This window comes from Terrapene carolina, unplaced genomic scaffold, assembly GCF_002925995.2.
Source record: "Terrapene carolina triunguis isolate 2854851 unplaced genomic scaffold, T_m_triunguis-2.0 Scaffold97, whole genome shotgun sequence".
Lineage (NCBI taxonomy): Eukaryota > Metazoa > Chordata > Testudines > Emydidae > Terrapene > Terrapene triunguis.
The window spans coordinates 5,293,968-5,305,112 of NW_020664448.1; positions in this window are offsets into that span (position 1 = coordinate 5,293,968).

An 11,145-nucleotide genomic window follows, 5' to 3' on the forward strand; every position below is an offset into this window, starting at 1 on the left:
TGTTTTCTAGACCTTTAATCATTTTTGTTGCTCTTCTCTGGATTCTCTCCAATTTGTCCACATCCTTCCTGAAATGTGGCGCCCAGAACTGGACACAATACTCCAGTTGAGGCCTAATCAGCACGGAGTAGAGCAGAAGAATTACTTCTCGTATCTTGCTTGCAACGCTCCTGCTAATATATCCCAGGATGATGTTCGCTTTATTTGCAACAGTTACACTGTTGACTCAGATTTAGCTTGTGGTCCACTATGACCCGCAGATCCCATTCCGCAGTACTCCTTCCTAGGCAGTCATTTCCCATTTTGTATGTGTGCAACTGATTGTTCCTTTCTAAGTGGAGGACTTTGAATTTGTCCTTATTGAATTTCATCCTATTTACTTCAGACCATTTCTCCAGTTTGTCCAGATCATTTTAAATTTTAATCCTGTCCTCCAAAGCACTTGCAACCCCTCCCAGCATGGTGTGTGTTCTAAGTTCAGCAATGAGAGCTAGGAACACCAGCATAACCTCAGGCCAATCACGTAAGCTGTCCCTGACCTTGTCTGCACTAGCATTTTGCTTCAGATTTCCCACTGTTGCTCTCAGCCCTCCCCTCCCCCCATTGTGGCTAGACCAATTGTAGCACTAGCATAGAGGCCACCAGTGTTTTAAATCATCACATCTAGAGTTGCTCTGAGCCAGTCTATTGCCAGCTTGCCACTGGCCGTATTTTCCCCATATGATAATCTTGGGGTTCATTGCGCAACAAACCAGTGAATGAGAAAGGAATAAAACTTTTAATTCAACAAACTAGAGAGCGTCTGTGGTGAACGGCTGCCAACAGCTACGCTGTATTCTCAACCCCAGCTTCCAAGGCATATCACAAAATTCTATATTCATAATATTGTCCCTTATAAGGGAATGTCTCTAAATTATAATTTTGAACAAACATCTCTGCATCTTCCCTCCTAACCCCTCCCCCGCCAACAACTATCTAATAACACACACATTCAATTCTCAACTCATCTAGTACATTACCATAAACCCAACGCATCAACTACCTAGAGAGGAAAAGTTACCAGCACATTACTCTGGAGTGAGTCTTTACTACTCACTTTCCTCAAATACCCCTTCTCTAGGCAGGTTAGCAAGTCTACGAGTCTTTCAGGATGTTTAATCTCCCGCTCTGATCTTCTCAGTACCAGCTTTTCATTAGAGTCTGATTTGTTCTCTTGTTCTCCTTTGTGTGTTGATGATAAAATATCAGTCAGATGGGAAATGCCAGAGTCCACATCTACTGTCGATGTTTTGGAACTTTCTGGGATTATTCTTAGATCCCTTCGATTACATCGAAATGTGTCCCCCTGGTCTGTCTGGACTACGTAAGACCTTGGATGCAGCTGTTCTTTAAGGGCACCCCTTTGGCCCCAAGTATTAGATGTGTGATACCTCAGGCACACTATCACCTGGGTTAAGAGATGGGAGATCACAGGCCCTTTTGTCAAAATAATATTTCTGCCTCCACTTCTGATTTTCTTTCATTTTCCATATGGTTTCATTGTTGTGAGATTTCAGCAAGTTAACAGTGATTAGTAAATTAGATCTGATCTTTCCTCCCATTAACAGCTGAGCTGGAGAAGAGCCATTCTCCAGAGGTGTACTTCAGTAAACCAATAAAGCTTTATACTAATCACCCCACTGTTGGAGACTTTTTCATAATGTTCTTTATGGTCTGTATAGACCCTTCATTCGATTGGGGTAATTTGGATTTGATATTTTGTGATGAAAATCCCAATCTATGGCAAGATGCCGAAATCTGCACTGTAAAATTGTGACCCATTATGGCAAAAGACTTCCTCTGGAATTCCACGTCTGGAGAAGATTCCCTTCATGTTGGCTATCACTGACTTACTGTTAGTACTGTGCAGTGTGACATTTCTGGATACAGAGAATAATCCTCTGTGACTATTAAATAATCACAGGTAAATAATTTGATTGCCAGGTAAATAAACCAATGCCTACCTTCTCATAAGGCCTTGGTGGAACTGGATAAGGTCTCAGTAGCTCTGCCTATTGGCATGGCTTGTGTATTTCAGCAGGAAAAGCAGTTTCCTACCATATGAGTAATGTCAGGATTGATCCGCCGCCAATACAACACCTCTTGTGTGCATCATTTGCACTTCTCAATACCTAAATGACCCTCATGGATCTTCTGTAGCATTTCTTTTCAGAAGCTCATTGGAATTACAACCTTACTGCCCTTGAAAATCACTCCATCTATCCCAGTAAGTTCATGTCTGCATTCCAATAATCTCTTATACTTGGACAGCAAAAGCTTATTTCTTCAGGCCACCCTTTAATTATCACTTCCCCAAGGATCTCCAATGATTCATCTTTCTCCATTTCACCTCTTATTTGTTGCAGTTTCCTGTTAGCTATGGGAATTGACTTTACAATCAGATTCATGTAGGCTTGCAACTCTATCTCTAAGGTCCTCCCTGGTTTTGTAGTGGGAGTCACCACTCTGGAAAGTGCATCTGTAGTGAACACAAATTTACCAGGCATGTAGGTCACAACCAAATCACACTTTTGCAGCTTTATCATCATTCTTTGAATCTTTACTGTACGGTCATTCAGTAGTTTGCCAATTAGTGTTACAAGGGGCTTGTGGTCCATTTCAACATTCACTGTCTGGCCACAAATATACTGATTGAATCTCTCACTGGCAAACAATATTCCTAAAAGCTCATTCTCAATCTGTGTGTATATGGTTTCTGCCTCAGTCAGTGATTTGGATGCCTATGACACTGGTTACCAACAATCCTCATGTTTCTGTAAAATCACTGCACCTAACCCAGACTGTGAAGCATCTACTGAAATTTTAATAGGTCTTCCTGGTACATAGAACTTCAACACTGGTTCTTGTATCGGTTGTTGTTTCAAACCTTCCCATGACTCCTTATGTTCTGCACCCCAACACCATTCATTTTTATTCTCTAGGAGCTTTCTGAAAGCCACTGCTTTGGTAGGTAGATTAGGTATGAATTTTCCAAGATAATTAACCATTCCTAGGAACTGTTGAACATCTTTCTTTGACTGGGGACATGATATCATTTCAATGGCTGAAACCTTCCTCTTGTCAGGTTTTACACCTTTGTTGGAAATAACATCCCCAACAAAAGTCAGTTCTGTACCCCTAAAACATATTTCTCCCTATTCAGTTTGAGGTTTGCAGCTCTAGCTGCATCCAGGATTTCCTGAAGACTACAATCATGTTCATCTTTCGTTGATCTCCAGATGATTATGTCATCCACTGAGGTGTCGACACCATTAATATGTTCATAGATCATATGTACGGCTTTGTGGTACACTTCTGGTGCTGAAGCTATGCTGAAGGATAAGCATAAGAATCTTTATATTCCAAATGGGGTATTAAATGTGCATAGCTGTGAGCTTATTTCAGTTAATTTTAGCTGCTAACATCCTGAGGATGCATCCAATTTATTGAAATACTGTGCTTTCGCAAATTGAGCCATACTCTCATCTCTTGTTGGTAGTTTGAAATGTTCTCTTTTTATAGCCTTATTGAGGTCTCTTAGATCTAAGCATGTGTGTAGCTGGCCGTTACATTTCTCCACAATGACTACGGAGCTCACCCATTCCGCTGGCTCCTAAATTTTCTGTATTGCATTGCTTCCATTCTTGCAAGTTTGAGTTTATCCGCGTGCAAATGGCATCTTTTTACGTGGATAGCTAACTGGAAGGACCTGCTTGTTTATCTGGATTGTATGTTCATCCTCCAAGCAACCCAACCCTTGAAACAGGTCATGATATTCCTGAATGAGGGCCTCATAGCCAGGTTCGGTATCTTGTAGTGAAAGCACCTGTTTTACCAGATTGAGTTTTTCACAGGCAGCCAAGCCTAAAATTGGTGTCACCTCCTGTGGCACTACAATGAACGGGAGCCTGTACATGTTTTTATGGTTGATGCTAGCAATGCACCTCCTCTTCACTGGTATACTTGTTCCAGAATAACCAGTTACTTTTATTTTTGTTGGTCCCAGTTTTGCTCTTATTTTCAGTCTCTCATAATCTTGTTCACACAGAATATTAACCTGAGCTCCTGTGTCCACTTTCAGTGGAATAATTGTTCCATTCACTGTCATAGGCAGTATCCTGTCCCTCTCATAAGGCTCGATCCCAGTACGTCTATGTAAAACTCAACATGTTGCCTTCAGCTGAATGCACTTGACTTCCCTGCATTTGGGATCCGCAGCATTTTGCAAAATGATTATTTTCCTCACATTATGACAGTTTCCGAAAGGCAAAACACGGTTTGGGGCCATGTTGTGATCCACACCTTCCACATAACTGTTTAAACCCAATCTCCCCCGCAGCAGTGGTTTTCACAGGGAGTGGTTCCACTTTTTGATTTGATCCTTTTTGGCTATATTCTTGTGTACTTAGCGCATGGATAAACCCCCCCTTCTGGTGAATTCCGCTTTTTGGCTTGTGCTTTCACAGTTTCTGCTGCTCTGCATACCTGGAGAGCTTTTTCTAAAGTTAAACCTCCTTCAGGGAGCAGTCTCTCTCTTAACACATTGTCTTTAATGCCACAAATGATTCCATCTCTCACCAGAGAATCTATGATCTCACCAAAGGCACAGGTTTTACTGAATCTCCTTAATTCTGTGACATATTGCTCTACGGTGTCTTCAGTTTTTTGCATGCATGTAAAAAATTCTCTCTCTCAAAGGTTTCATTCCTTTTTGACATGCAATGTTCCTCAAATTTAGTCAGTATTTTGCTTAACTTCATGCTTTCACCTTCTTCAAACTTAAAGTTATTAGGGCTGTAAAGCAATTAAAAAAATTAATCGCACTGTTAAACAATAATAGAATACTATTTAAATATTTTTGGATGTTTTCTACATTTTCAAATATATTGATTTCAGTTACAACACAGAATACAAAGTGTACAGTGCTCGCCTAATATTTATTTTTGATTACAAGTATTTGCACTGTAAAAAAATAAAAAATAGTATTTTGCAATTCACCTAATACAAATACTGTAGTGCAATCTCAATCATGAAAGCTGAACTTATAAATGTAGAATATGTACAAAATAAACTGCATTCAAAAATAAAACAATGTAAAATTTTAGAGCCTGCAAGTCCACTCAGTCCTATTTCTTGTTCAGCCAATCGCTCAGACAAACAAGTTTGTTTACATTTGCATGAGATAATGCTGCCCACTTCTTGTTTACAATGTCACCTGAAAGTGAGAAGAGGCATTCTCTATTCGATAACAATCCAAAGCAGTGCGGACTAACGCATGTTCCTTTTCATTATCTCTGTCAGATGCCACCAGCAGAAGGTTGATTTTCTTTTTTGGTGGTTTGGGTTCTGTAGTTTTTGCAATGGAGTGTTGCACTTTTAAAACTTCTGAAAGCATGCTCCACACCCTGTCCTGATCAGATTTTGGAAGGCACTTCAGATTCTTAAATCTTGGGTCGAGTGCTGTAGCTATCTTTAGAAATCTCACATTGGTACCTTCTTTGCGTTTTGTGAAATCTACAGTGAAAGGGTTCTTAAAATGAACCACATGTGCTGGGTCACCGAGACTGCTATAACATGAAATACATGGCAGAATGTGGGTAAAACAGAGCAGGGGACATACACTTCTCCCACAAGGAGTTCAGTCACAAATTTAATTAACAAGCGTCATCAGCATGGAAGCATGTCCTCTGGAATGGTGACTGAAGCAAACGAACGTTAAGCATATCTGGCACGTAAATACCTTGCAATGCCGGCTACAAAAGTAGAAGTGTTGCAGCAGATTGAGGGAAGTGATTATTCCCTTCTATTCGGCCCTGGTGAAGCCACATCTGGAGTATTGCGTCCAGTTTTGGGCCCCCACTACAGAAAGGATGTGGACAAATTGGAGAGAGTCTAGCGGAGGGCAACGAAAATGATTAGGGGGCTGGGGCACATGACTTACGAGGAGAGGCTGAGGGAACTGGGCTTCTTTAGTCTGCAGAAAAGAAGTGTGAGGGGTGATTTGATAGCAGCCTTCAACTACCTGAAGGGGGGTCCCAAAGAGGATGGAGCTAGACTGTTCTCATTGGTGGCAGATGACAGAACAAGGAGTAATGGTCTCAAGTTGCAGTGGGGGAGGTTTAGGTTGGATATTAGGAAAAACTATTTCACTAGGAGGATGGTGAAGCACTGGACTGGGTTACCTAGGGAGGTGGTGGAATCTCCATCCTTAGAGGTATTTAAGGTCAGGCTTGACAAAGCCCTGTTTGGGATGATTTAGGTGGGGTTGGTCCTGCTCTGAGCAGGGGGTTGGACTAGATGACCTCTTGAGGTCTCTTCCAACCCTAATCTTCTATGATTCTAAAAAGAGGGCAGCATTATCTCCTGTAAATGTAAACAAACTTGTTTGTCTTAGTGATTGGCTGAACAAGGACGACGACGGAGTGGACTTGTAGGTTCTGAAGTTTTACGTTGTTTTGTTTTTGTACACTTTTTGATTTCAATTACAACACAGAATACAATATACACCTCTACCTCAATATAACGCTGTCCTCGGGAGCCAAAAAATCTTACCACGTTATAGGTGAAACCGTGTTATATCGAACTTGCTTTGATCCACCGGAGTGCGCAGCCCCGCCCCCCGTCCCCCCCCGGAGCACTGCTTTGCCGAGTTATAGCCGAATTCATGTTATATCGAGGTAGAGGTGTATATGGAAATGTAGAAAAATATCCAAAATATTTAATAAATTTCAATTGGTATTCTATTGTTTAACACTGCAATTAAAACTGCGATTAATTGCAATTAATTTTTTTAAACTGTGATTAATTTTTTTGAGTTAATCGCATGAGTTAACTGCGATTAATTGACAGCCCTTGTTGTTATAAATATCTAATGCTTCCTACCAACAACATGCAAAAAGACTGATGATTGTACTTTATCATTTTTCTCCTCTGCCCCATGGCTGCCAAATACAATACAAATACAAACACTGCATGACAGTTGCAGACTGTATGGAGGTTGCAACACATCCATGCTTGTTTTTTCCCCCTCTTCTTAAGCTAGTCAAGCTACTACCGTGCTCATAAAATTCCTACACAAGCCTTTGTTCTTCTCTCTTTGCTGCTCCATGTGTGCTCCCCTTTCCTCTGCTTTCAGTTTCAAACACAGGCGTTAACCTCACAATTCCTGAAGTTTCCTTTTCACTCAGCACTTCTGACACCAGTGAATGAGAAAGGAATAACACTTCTAATAAAACGAACTAGAGAGCTTCTGTGGTGAACTGCTGTATCCAACTACGCTGTGTTGTTCTCCACCCCGGCTAGCTGGGCACATCTCAAAATTCCTATCTTCATAATATACTGCGCCCCTTATGAGGGAGCGCCTCTGAATTATAATCTTGCACAAACATAGCTCTACACCTCAGCAGAGTTGCACCAATGTTAAAGGCAATGTCTGAGATGTGAAAAAAAATGGTAGTGTGAGGCGGAGCTGTGTATAATTTCTTTAGCTGTAAAACACAGATAACAACTCTACTTCACATAGGGGTGTCTGGCTTACTAACCACACTTACCACTTACACCAGGCTAAGCAGCTTCACGGACATTAACTAATTAATGCCCAAAGGGCTCTGAAGGCAAAAGGCACTAGAGAGGTGTCATTACAAAGCCCTCGCTTCTATAAAATGTAGTTACTTTCCCTGTGACTTTAATTCCAGAGTGGCTTGGGAATCATGGGGGACTCTAAAGAATAATCCAAGACAGAAAGGAAACCAAGGAGGCGAAGGTTTACTCCAATGAGTCATAAAAAACGGTTACTCACCCTTTTTGTAACTGTTGTTCTTCGAGATGTGTTGATCATATCTATTCCAGTTAGGTGTGCACGTGCATGTGTGCACGGCTGTTGGAAACTTTTCCTTAGCAGCTACCCGTCGGGCCGGCTGTGGCGCTCCCTGGAGTGGCGCCGGTCTGGCACTCTATATACGACCCTGCCGGTCCGACCCCCCTTCAGTTCCTTCTTGCCGGCAACTCCGACAGAAAGGAAGGTGGGGTGGGATGAGCAACACATCTCGAAGAACAACAGTTACAAAAAGGGTGAGTAACCGTTTTTTCTTCTGCGAGTGCCTACTCATATCAATTCCAGTTAGGTGACTCCCAAGCCTTACCTCGGAGATGGGGTCGGAGTCAAGGTATTGCAGATCGAAGAACCGCTCTGCCAAAGGCCGCATTGTCCCGAGATTGGTGGACGATGGCGTAGTGCGACCTAAAGGTGTGCACTGAAGACCACGTGGCAGCCCTGCCGATTTCCTGAAGAGGTACGTGGGTCGGGAAGGCTGTCGACGAGGCTTGTGCCCTTGTGGAGTGAGCCGTAAATAGCAGGTGGAGGAACCTTCACCAAGTCATAAGAAGCGCGAATACATGCCGTGATCCAGGAGGAGATCCGCTGAGAAGAGACTGGCAAACCTTTCATCCACTCTGCTAAAGCGACGAACAACTGGGTTGTTTTGTGGAACGGCTTCGTTCGGTCTATATAGAAAGCGACCGCCTTTCTAACGTCCAGCGAATGCAGCTGCTGTTCATGAGGGCTGGCGTGCGGTTTTGGGTAGAAAACTGGCAGAAAAATGTCCTGACTAACATGAAAGCGGGACATGACTTTGGGAAGGAAGGCTGGGTGAGGTCTAAGCTGCACTTTGTCCTTATGAAAAATAGTGTACGGAGGCTCAGACATGAGGGCCCGCAGCTCAGACTCGCGTCGTGCCGAGGTGATGGCCGCCAAAAAAGCAACCTTCCAAGAGAGGTAGAGGAGTGAACAGGAAGCTAATGGCTCGAAGGGAGGAGCCATGAGGCAAGAAAGGACTAAATTAAGGCCCCAGGCTGGAACAGGGGGCTTCATCGGGGGATGAATCTTCTCCAAAACTTTCAGGAAGTGTCCCACGATGGGGTGGGCAAACACCGAGTGCCCGGAAACACCCGGGTGAAAAGCCGATATAGCTGCGAGATCGAACTTGAGAGAACCGAATGCCAGGTGCTGGTCCTTCAAGTGCAGGAGATAATCCAGGATACACGGGATTGAAGCCTGGAGCGGAAGCACCTGCCTTTGGGCACACCAGATAGAAAACCTTTTCCATTTCACTTTGTAAGTGGTGCGAGCTCTGCCTGGTTCAACCACAGATCTTCCAGGCCATGAGGTGGAGTGACTGAAGGTCCGGGTGAAGAAGATGGCCGTGATTCTGCGAGATGAGGTCGGGAGCGAGAGGTAGACGTACCAGGGACTGGACTGACAGGTCCATGAGGGTGGGATACCAGCACTGGCGAGGCCAAGCTGGAGCCACCAGTATGACGTCTGCCTTGTCCCTGCGGACCTTGAGAAGCACCTTGTGGATGAGTGGAAATGGTAGGAAAGCGTATAACAGTTGACCGGACCATGGAATCAGGAACGCATCTGCGATCGAGCCTGGGCTGTGATCCCAGAAGGAGCAGAAGGTTGGACGCTTCCTGTTGGCCCATGTGGCGAACAGGTCAATTCGGGGAAACCCCCAACTGCGGATGATGGAGTGGATGATGTCCGGACGAATCGACCACTTGTGTGTAAGGAACCGTCTGCTCAAGCTGTCCACCAGCACGTTCTGAATACCCGGCAGGTATGAAGCGTGGAGAAGGATGGAGTGGGGTAGACAAAATTCCCACAGTAGGAAGGCTTCCCGACAGCAAGGAGATGATCGGGCTCCACCTTGCCTGTTTATATAAAACATGGCCATGATATTGTCCATGAGCACTGCTACACAGTGGCCCTGCAAGCAGGACAGAAATGCTTGGCACGCAAGGTGGATCGCCCTGAGCTCTTTGATGTTGATATGCAAAGCCAGTTCCTCTACCTGACACATTCCCTGAGTCGTCAGGCTCCCGAGATGCGTGCCCCAGTCCAGCGCAGACATGTCCATTACCACAGTTAAGGTGGGCTGGGGAGGGTGGAATGGAACCCCAGCGCCCACCATGTGGGGGTCCAGCCACCATCGTAGGGAATCGAGGGTATGCCTCGGAACGGTCAGCACCATGTCCAGACTGTCGCAGCCCGGGCGATACACGGACGCGAGCCACGCTTGCAGAGGCCGGAGTCGCAATCTGGCATGCTGCACCACGTAGGTGCAGGATGCCACGTCGCCCAGCAGCCTGAGACACTGCCTCGCCGTGGTGGGAAAGCTGCAAAGGCTGCTGATTATCTGCGAGAGGGCCAGTCGCCGCACCTCTGAGAGGAACGCTCTCGCTTGATTGGCATCGAGGACCGCCCCAATGAACTCTATTCTTTTGAGTCGGGGTGAGGACGGATTTGCAGACATTGAGAATGATGCCTAAGCGTTCGAACGTGTCTCTGACCATTTGCACCTGCGATTCCACCTGCTGACAAAAGCAGCCTCGGAGGAGCCAGTCATCCAGGTAAGGGTAGACATGCATGTGATGGCGGCAAAGGAAGGCTGCCATGACCACCATGCATTTGGTGAAGACGCGGGGAGCTGTGCACAGACCGAATGGGAGAGCCGTGAATTGATAATGCACCTTGTTTACCACGAAGCGGAGGAATCGTCTGTGAGATGGGGTGATAGATATGTGAAAATAGGGATCCTTCATATCGAGGGCGGTGTACCAGTCTGCTGGATCCAGAGAAGGGATGATTGTGCTCATCGGAAGAGACTGTCTAGGAAGGAGTATGGCAGAAAGGGATCTAGGGGTTATAGTGGACCACAAGCTAAATATGAGTCAACAGTGTGATGCTGTTGCAAAAAAAAGCAAACATGATTCTGGGATGCATTAACAGGTGTGTTGTGAGCAAGACACGAGAAATCATTCTCCCGCTCTACTCTGCGCTGGTTAGGCCTCAACTGGAGTATTGTGTCCAGTTCTGGGCACCGCATTTCAAGAAAGATGTGGAGAAATTGGAGAGGGTCCAGAGAAGAGCAACCAGAATGATTAAAGGTCTTGAGAACATGACCTATGAAGGAAGGCTGAAAGAATTGGGTTTGTTTAGTTTGGAAAAGAGAAGACTGAGAGGGGACATGATAGCAGTTTTCAGGTATCTAAAAGGGTGTCATAAGGAGGAGGGAGAAAACTTATTCACCTTAGCCTCTAAGGATA